The sequence below is a fragment of the Oncorhynchus gorbuscha genome, unplaced genomic scaffold, assembly GCF_021184085.1.
Source record: "Oncorhynchus gorbuscha isolate QuinsamMale2020 ecotype Even-year unplaced genomic scaffold, OgorEven_v1.0 Un_scaffold_2392, whole genome shotgun sequence".
NCBI classification, from domain to species: domain Eukaryota; kingdom Metazoa; phylum Chordata; class Actinopteri; order Salmoniformes; family Salmonidae; genus Oncorhynchus; species Oncorhynchus gorbuscha.
The window spans coordinates 15001-25000 of NW_025746917.1; the positions used below are offsets into that span (position 1 = coordinate 15001).

Below are 10000 nucleotides of genomic sequence, written 5' to 3' on the forward strand. Positions count from 1 at the left end.
GACGGTCCTGATGAAGGGAGAGAGGTTGTTGTGATGCTTCGCTCTACGGCTGCGTTGCAAATGGCTCCGTCCCCTAAGTAGTGCAGAGCACAAAGACCCAGGGCTGTGGTCAGAACTACCTAGAACCAGTGCACTACCTAGGGAATAGGGTGCCATGTGGGACAGACGCTACTTGTTGATAAACCGCCTGTTTCAAGAGGTGCTACCCTAATATATATCTGCTACCCTAATATATATCTACTACCCCAATATATATATGGTAGACTAATATATATCTGCTACCCCAATATATATCTGCTACCCCAATATATATCTGCTACCCCAATATATATCTACTACCCCAATATATCTCTGCTACCCCAATATATATCTCCTACCCCAATATATATCTGCTACCCCAATATATATCTGCTACCCTAATATATATCTCCTACCCCAATATATATCTGCTACCCCAATATATATCTTCTACCCTAATATATATCTACTACCCCAATATATATCTGCTACCCCAATATATATCTCCTACCCCAATATATATCTGCTACCCCAATATATATCTGCTACCCTAATATATATCTCCTACCCCAATATATATCTGCTACCCCAATATATATCTTCTACCCTAATATATATCTACTACCCCAATATATATCTGCTACCCCAATATATATCTCCTACCCCAATATATATCTGCTACCCCAATATATATCTGCTACCCCAATATATATCTGCTACCCCAATATAAATCTTCTACCCCAATATATATCTGCTACCCTAATATATATCTGCTACCCCAATATAAATCTGCTACCCCAATATATATCTGCTACCCTAATATATATATCTTCTACCCTAATATATATATCTGCTACCCTAATATATATCTGCTACCCTAATATATCTGCTACCCCAATATATATCTACTACCCCAATATATATCTGCTACCCCAATATATATCTCCTACCCCAATATATATCTGCTACCCCAATATATATCTGCTACCCCAATATATATCTGCTACCCTAATATATATCTTCTACCCTAATATATATCTGCTACCCCAATATATATCTGCTACCCTAATATATATATCTGATAGACTAATATATATCTGGTAGACTAATATATATCTGGTAGACTAATATATATCACTATATCACTGCACTACCTGAGCCACTTGTAAGACACCGCCAGCATTCAAAAGCGACCAAAACATCAGCCAGGAAGCATAGGAACTGAGAAGTGGTCTGTGGTCACCACCTGCAGAACCACTCCTTTATTGGGGGTGTCTTGCTAATTGCCTATAATTTCCACCTGTTGTCTATTCCATTTGCACAACAGCATGTGAAATTTATTGTCAATCAGTGTTGCTTCCTAAGTGGACAGTTTGATTTCACAGAAGTTGTGATTGACTTGGAGTTACATTGTGTTGTTTAAGTGTTCCCTTAATTATTATAATAGGTATACCAGAGCCCTGTCATCTCTCCAGTCCTCACTTCCATCCTCCTCCGTGTGTGTGTGTGTGTGTGTGTGTGTGTGTGTGTGTGTGTGTGTGTGTGTGTGTGTGTGTGTGTGTGCGTGTGCGTGTGTGCGTGTGCGTGTGTAATCCAAACCATCTCTGTTACACACTGTTTTCCCTTACTCGTCTGCTGACTGAATGACCCCCACTCCGTGTGTGTGTTTCCCTGTTATGTATGTGTGAGTACCTGTTATGTATGTGTGAGTACCTGTTATGTATGTGTGAGTACCTGGCCATCTGAGACGGGCAAAGTTTTGGACGCCTTCACCCAGGCTCTCTGCCCGACTCTGATAAGTGTGTGGAGAGAGAGAGAGGGTCACACCCAGGCTCTCTGCCCGACCCTGATAAGTGTGTGGAGAGAGAGAGAGGGTCACACCCAGGCTCTCTGCCCGACCCTGATAAGTGTGTGGAGAGAGAGAGAGGGTCACACCCAGGCTCTCTGCCCGACCCTGATAAGTGTGTGGAGAGAGAGAGGGGGTCACACCCAGGCTCTCTGCCCGACCCTGATAAGTGTGTGGAGAGAGAGGGTCACACCCAGGCTCTCTGCCCGACCCTGATAAGTGTGTGGAGAGAGAGGGTCACACCCAGGCTCTCTGCCCGACTCTGATAAGTGTGTGGAGAGAGGGGTCACACCAGGCTCTCTGCCCGACTCTGATAAGTGTGTGGAGAGAGAGGGTCACACCCAGGCTCTCTGCCCGACCCTGATAAGTGTGTGGAGAGAGAGGGTCACACCCAGGCTCTCTGCCCGACTCTGATAAGTGTGTGGAGAGAGAGGGTCACACCCAGGCTCTCTGCCCGACCCTGATAAGTGTGTGGAGAGAGAGGGTCACACCCAGGCTCTCTGCCCGACCCTGATAAGTGTGTGGAGAGAGAGAGGGTCACACCCAGGCTCTCTGCCCGACCCTGATAAGTGTGTGGAGAGAGAGGGTCACACCCAGGCTCTCTGCCCGACTCTGATAAGTGTGTGGAGAGAGAGAGGGTCACACCCAGGCTCTCTGCCCGACTCTGATAAGTGTGTGGAGAGAGAGGGTCACACCCAGGCTCTCTGCCCGACTCTGATAAGTGTGTGGAGAGAGAGAGAGGGTCACACCCAGGCTCTCTGCCCGACTCTGATAAGTGTGTGGAGAGAGAGAGAGGGTCACACCCAGGCTCTCTGCCCGACTCTGATAAGTGTGTGGAGAGAGAGGGGGTCACACCCAGGCTCTCTGCCCGACTCTGATAAGTGTGTGGAGAGAGAGGGTCACACATGAAATGGTCTCCCTCCTGCCAGTGCCTCCTGCCAGTGCTCAGCCCTGGCAGGACACCCCTGAGAGAGAGAGTGTGTGTGTGGGAAGAGAGAAGGAGGGAAGGGAAGAGAGAAGGAGGGAAGGGAAGAGAGAAGGAGGGAAGGGAAGAGAGAAGGAGGGAAGGGAAGAGAGGAGGGAAGGGAAGAGAGAAGGAGAGGAGGGAAGAGAAGGAGGGAAGAGAAGGAGGGAAGGGAAGGAGGGAAGGGAAGAGAGAAGGAGGGAAGGGAAGAGAGGAGGGAAGGGAAGAGAGAAGGAGAGGAGGGAAGAGAAGGAGGGAAGGGAAGGAGGGAAGGGAAGAGAGAAGGGAAGAGAAGGAGGGAAGGGAAGAGAGAAGGAGGGAAGGGAAGAGAGAAGGAGGGAAGGGAAGAGAGAAGGAGGGAAGGGAAGAGAGAAGGGAAGAGAGAAGGAGGGAAGAAAGAAGGGAAGAGAAGAGAGAAGGGAAGAGAAGGAGGGAAGGGAAGAGAGAAGGAGGGAAGGGAAGAGAGAAGGAGGGAAGGGAAGAGAGAAGGAGGGAAGGGAAGAGAGAAGGAGGGAAGAAAGAAGGAGGGAAGGGAAGAGAGAAGGAGGGAAGGGAAGAGAGAAGGAGGGAAGGGAAGAGAGAAGGAGGGAAGGGAAGAGAAGGAGGGAAGGGAAGAGAGAAGGGAAGAGAGAAGGAGGGAAGGGAAGAGAGAAGGAGGGAAGGGAAGAGAGAAGGAGGGAAGGGAAGAGAGAAGGACGGAAGGAAAGACGGAAGGGAGAGGGTCGGGTAAAGAGGAGAGAATGAAGAGATGAGAGGTAGAGAGGCCAAACGACATCAGAACATAATTTGTACAGCTGTGCCCATCCTGTGCTGTGTTGGCTAGACTGGAGAGGGTCTCAGCCAGACCAGGCGTGTGTCTTCATCGTCCATCAGGGATCTCTGTCTTTCTCTCTTCTCCACCTCTCCCCACCCATCCCCCCCCCCCTCTCTTTCTCTCTCCTCCACCTCTCCCCATCCATCTCTCTCTCCCCCCTCATCTCTTTTTATCCCTCCTCCACCTCTCCCCATCCATCTCTCTCTCCCCCTCATCTCTTTATCCCTCCTCCACCTCTCCCCCCCCTCTCTTTCTCTCTCCTCCACCTCTCCCCATCCATCTCTCCCCACCCATCTCCCCCCCTCTCTTTCTCTCTCCTCCACCTCTCCCCATCCATCTCTCTCTCCCCCCCTCATCTCTTTATCCCTCCTCCACCTCTCCCCCCCTCTCTTTCTCTCTCCTCCACCTCTCCCCATCCATCTCTCTCCCCCTCATCTCTTTATCCCTCCTCCACCTCCCCCCTCATCTCTTTATCCCTCCTCCACCTCTCCCCCTCATCTCTTTATCCCTCCTCCACCACTCCCCCTCCACCTCTCCCCCTCATCTCTCTCCCCTCCATCTCTCCCCTCATCTCTCCCCCTCCATCTCTCCCCCTCATCTCTCCCCTCCACCTCTCTCCCCCTCATCTCTCCCCCTCCACCTCTCTCCCCCTCATCTCTCCCCCTCCACCTCTCTCCCCTCCATCTCTCTACCTCTCCCCCCATCTCCTTCCCCCTCCACCTCTCCCCCATCTCCTTCCCCCTCCACCTCTCCCCCATCTCCTTCCCCCTCCACCTCTCCCCCTCCACCTCTCCCCCTCCACCTCTCCCCCTCCATCTCTCCAGTCTGATAGTTTTATTCCAGTATGTATACTCAGTGTCACGCCCCTCTCTCCCCCTCCATCTCTCCCCCTCCATCTCTCTCCCCCCTCCATCTCTCTCCCCTCCATCTCTCTCTCTAGTCTGATAGTTTTATTCCAGTATGCATACTCAGTGTCACACCCCTCTCTCCCCCTCGACCCCTCTCCATCTCCATTTCTCCCCCTCCACCTCTCCCCTCCATCTCACTCCCCTTCAATCTCTCCCCCTCCACCTCTCCCCCTCCACCTCTCCCCCCTCCATTTCTCCCCCTCCACCTCTCCCCCTCCATTTCTCCCCCTCCACCTCTCCCCCTCCATTTCTCCCCCTCCACCCCTCTCCCCCTCCATCTCTCTCCCTCCATCTCTCTCCCCCTCCATCTCTCTCCCCCTCCATCTCTCTCCCCCTCCATCTCTCTCCCTCCATCTCTCTCCCCCTCCATCTCTCTCCCCCTCCATCTCTCTCCCCCTCCATCTCTCTAGTCTGATAGTTATATTCCAGTATGTATACTCAGTGTCACGCCCCTCTCTCCCCCTCCATCTCTCCCCCTCCATCTCTCTCCCCCTCCATCTCTCTCCCCCTCCATCTCTCTCCCCCTCCATCTCTCTAGTCTGATAGTTATATTCCAGTATGTATACTCAGTGTCACGCCCCTCTCTCCCCCTCCATCTCTCTCCCCTCCATCTCTCTCCCCCTCCATCTCTCTCCCCCTCCATCTCTCTCCCCCTCCATCTCTCTCCCCCTCCATCTCTCTCCCCCTCCATCTCTCTAGTCTGATAGTTATATTCCAGTATGTATACTCAGTGTCACGCCCCTCTCTCCCCCTCCATCTCTCTCCCCCTCCATCTCTCTCCCCCTCCATCTCTCTCCCCTCCATCTCTCTCCCCTCCATCTCTCTCCCCCTCCATCTCTCTCCCCCTCCATCTCTCTCTCTAGTCTGATAGTTATATTCCAGTATGTATACTCAGTGTCACGCCCCTCTCTCCCCTCCATCTCTCCCCCTCCATCTCTCTCCCCCTCCATCTCTCTTCCCCTCCATCTCTCTCCCCCTCCATCTCTCTCCCCCTCCATCTCTCTCCCCTCCATCTCTCTCTCTAATCTGATAGTTATATTCCAGTATGTATACTCAGTGTCACGCCCCTCTCTCCCCCTCCATCTCTCTCCCCCTCCATCTCTCTAGTCTGATAGTTATATTCCAGTATGTATACTCAGTGTCACGCCCCTCTCTCCCCCTCCATCTCTCCCCCTCCATCTCTCTCCCCCTCCATCTCTCTCCCCCTCCATCTCTCTCCCCCTCCATCTCTCTCCCCCTCCATCTCTCTCCCCCTCCATCTCTCTCCCCCTCCATCTCTCTAGTCTGATAGTTATATTCCAGTATGTATACTCAGTGTCACACCCCTCTCTCCCCCTCGACCCCTCTCCATCTCCATTTCTCCCCCTCCACCTCTCCCCTCCATCTCTCTCCCCCTCCATCTCTCTCCCCCTCCACCCCTCTCCCCTCAATCTCTCCCCCTCCACCCCTCTCCCCCTCAATCTCTCCCCTCCATCTCTCCAGTCTGATAGTTCTATTCCAGTATGTATACTCAGTGTCACGCCCCTCTCTCCCCCTCCATCTCTCTCCCCCTCCATCTCACTAGTCTGATAGTTATATTCCAGTATGTATACTCAGTGTCACGCCCCTCTCTCCCCCCTCCATCTCTCTCCCCCTCCATCTCTCTCCCCCTCCATCTCTCTCCCCCTCCATCTCTCTCCCCCTCCATCTCTCTCTCTAGTCTGATAGTTATATTCCAGTATGTATACTCAGTGTCACGCCCCTCTCTCCCCCTCCATCTCTCTCCCCTCCATCTCTCTCCCCCTCCATCTCTCTCTCTAGTCTGATAGTTATATTCCAGTATGTATACTCAGTGTCACGCCCCTCTCTCCCCCTCCATCTCTCTCCCCTCCATCTCTCTCCCTCATCTCTCTCCCCCTCCATTTCTCCCCCTCCATCTCTCTCCCCCCTCCATCTCTCTCCCCTCCATCTCTCTCTCTAATCTGATAGTTATATTCCAGTATGTATACTCAGTGTCACACCCCTCTCTCCCCCTCCATCTCTCTCCCCCTCCATCTCTCTAGTCTGATAGTTATATTCCAGTATGTATACTCAGTGTCACGCCCCTCTCTCCCCCTCCATCTCTCTCCCCCTCCATCTCTCTAGTCTGATAGTTATATTCCAGTATGTATACTCAGTGTCACGCCCCTCTCTCCCCCTCCATCTCTCTCCCCCTCCATCTCTCTCCCTCCATCTCTCTCCCCCTCCATTTCTCCCCTCCACCTCTCCCCCTCCATCTCTCTCCCCCTCCATCTCTCTCCCCCTCCATCTCTCTCTCTAATCTGATAGTTATATTCCAGTATGTATACTCAGTGTCACGCCCCTCTCTCCCCTCCATCTCTCTCCCCCTCCATCTCTCTCTCTAATCTGATAGTTATATTCCAGTATGTATACTCAGTGTCACACCCCTCTCTTCCCAAACAGCTTATTCAATCCAGATCACTATCTCCCTCACATATATATGTATATATCTTTACCGTGCGTGCGTGCGTGCGTGCGTGCGTGCGTGTGTGTGTGTGCGTGTGCGTGTGTGTGGATCTGTTATCTGCTAGTGTGCTCAGGCAGAAATCAGAGATATGACTGAAATGCAACCCAAGCCATCTCTGTTACACACTGTTGTCCCTTACGCCTGCTGACTGAGTTACCCACACTTCTTCTGTGTTGCAATATGTTTCAATACCGAGAGCTCTATTCTGCATCTGTGTGTGTGTGTGTGTGTGTGTGTGTGTGTGTGTGTGTGTGTGTGTGTGTGTGTGTGTGTGTGTGTGTGTGTGTGTGTGTGTGTGTGTGTGTGTGTGTGTGTGTGTGTGTGTGTGTGTGTGTGTGTGTGCGCGTGCGTGTTTATGTTTGTGTGTATATACAGAGCCTTCAGAAAGTATTCATACCCCTTGACTTATTCCACATTGTGTTATTACAGTAACTGAATTCAAAGTGGATTAAATATATATATATATTTTTCTCACCCATCTACACACAATATCCCATAATGACAAGGTGAAAATGTGTTTTTAGAAATGTTTGCAATTGTATTGAAAATGAAGTAACAGAAATATCTAATTGACATCATTATTGACACCGTTACATCAATACATGTTAGAGTCACCCAGCGGTCACATCAATACATGTTAGAGTCACCCAGCGGTTACATCAATACATGTTAGAGTCACCCAGCGGTTACATCAATACATGTTAGAGTCACCCAGCGGTTACATCAATACATGTTAGAGTCACCCAGCGGTTACATCAATACATGTTAGAGTCACCCAGCGGTCACATCAATACATGTTAGAGTCACCCAGCGGTTACATCAATACATGTTAGAGTCACCCAGCGGTTACATCAATACATGTTAGAGTCACCCAGCGGTTACATCAATACATGTTAGAGTCACCCAGCGGTTACATCAATACATGTTAGAGTCACCCAGCGGTTACATCAATACATGTTAGAGTCACCCAGCGGTTACATCAATACATGTTAGAGTCACCCAGCGGTCACATCAATACATGTTAGAGTCACCCAGCGGTTACATCAATACATGTTAGAGTCACCCAGCGGTTACATCAATACATGTTAGAGTCACCCAGCGGTTACATCAATACATGTTAGAGTCACCCAGCGGTTACATCAATACATGTTAGAGTCACCCAGCGGTTACATCAATACATGTTAGAGTCACCCAGCGGTTACATCAATACATGTTAGAATCACCTTTGGCAGCGGTTACAGCTGTGAGTGTTTCTGGGTGAGTCTCTAAGAGCTGAGAGTCTTTCTGGGAGAGTCTCTAAGAGCTGTGAGTCTTTCTGGGTGAGTCTCTAAGAGCTGTGAGTGTTTCTGGGTGAGTCTCTAAGAGCTGAGAGTCTTTCTGGGAGAGTCTCTAAGAGCTGTGAGTCTTTCTGGGTGAGTCTCTAAGAGCTGTGAGTGTTTCTGGGTGAGTCTCTAAGAGCTGAGAGTCTTTCTGGGAGAGTCTCTAAGAGCTGTGAGTCTTTCTGGGTGAGTCTCTAAGAGCTGTGAGTGTTTCTGGGTGAGTCTCTAAGAGCTGTGAGTGTTTCTGGGTGAGTCTCTAAGAGCTGAGAGTCTTTCTGGGTGAGTCTAAGAGCTGTGAGTGTTTCTGGGTGAGTCTCTAAGAGCTGTGAGTCTTTCTGGGTGAGTCTCTAAGAGCTGTGAGTGTTTCTGGGTGAGTCTCTAAGAGCTTTCCATGCCTGGGTTGTACAACATTTGCCCATGATTCTATTTTTTAAATTCTTCTAGCTCTGTCAAGTTGGTTGTTGATCGTTGCTAGACAACCATTCTCAAGTCTCGCCGTAGATTTTCAAGCAGATTTAAGTCAAAACTGTAACTAGGGGCCTACCAAGTGGCGCAGCGGTCTAAGGCACTGCATCGTGATCCCTGGCTGTGTCACATCCGGCCGTGATGGGGAGTCCCATAGGGCAGCGCACAATTGCCCCATCGTTGTCCTGGTTAGGGAGGGTTTGGCCCATCGTTGTCCTGGTTAGGGGAGGGTTTGGTCCAGCGTTGTCCTGGTTAGGGAGGGTTTGGTCCAGTGTTGTTCTGGTTAGGGAGGGTTTGGCCCATCGTTGTTCTGGTTAGGGAGGGTTTGGCCCATCGTTGTTCTGGTTAGGGGAGGGTTTGGCCCATCGTTGTTCTGGTTAGGGAGGGTTTGGTCCAGTGTTGTTCTGGTTAGGGAGGGTTTGGTCCAGTGTTGTTCTGGTTAGGGAGGGTTTGGCCCATCGTTGTTCTGGTTAGGGAGGGTTTGGCCCATCGTTGTTCTGGTTAGGGAGGGTTTGGCCCATCGTTGTTCTGGTTAGGGAGGGTTTGGCCCATCGTTGTTCTGGTTAGGGGAGGGTTTGGTCCAGTGTTGTCCTGGTTAGGGGAGGGTTTGGTCCAGTGTTGTTCTGGTTAGGGGAGGGTTTGGCCCATCGTTGTCCTGGTTAGGGGAGGGTTTGGCCCATCGTTGTTCTGGTTAGGGGAGGGTTTGGCCCATCGTTGTTCTGGTTAGGGGAGGGTTTGGTCCAGTGTTGTTCTGGTTAGGGGAGGGTTTGGCCCAGTGTTGTTCTGGTTAGGGGAGGGTTTGGCCCATCGTTGTTCTGGTTAGGGAGGGTTTGGCCCATCGTTGTTCTGGTTAGGGGAGGGTTTGGCCCATCGTTGTTCTGGTTAGGGGAGGGTTTGGCCCATCGTTGTCCTGGTTAGGGGAGGGTTTGGCCCATCGTTGTCCTGGTTAGGGGAGGGTTTGGTCCAGCGTCGTCCTGGTTAGGGGAGGGTTTGGCCCAGCGTCGTCCTGGTTAGGGTAGGGTCATTGGTTCGGCACATTGGTGCGGCTGGCTTCCGGGGTGAGCAGGCGGGTCTTTAAGAAGTGCGGTTAGTCGGGTCATGACTCGACCTCCGCGTCCCGAGCCAGTTGGGGAGTTGCAGAAATGAGACCAGATCAAAAT

At 51.1% G+C, this 10000-nt stretch overlaps 1 protein-coding gene across 2 annotated transcripts in view; it reads left to right on the forward strand.

Moving 5' to 3' along the window:
* The window catches only part of LOC124025729 (EH domain-binding protein 1-like), a 45431-nt gene that overhangs the window by 14481 nt on the left and 20950 nt on the right, over window positions 1-10000 (forward strand). The gene's annotated exons all lie outside the window — the stretch shown is intronic.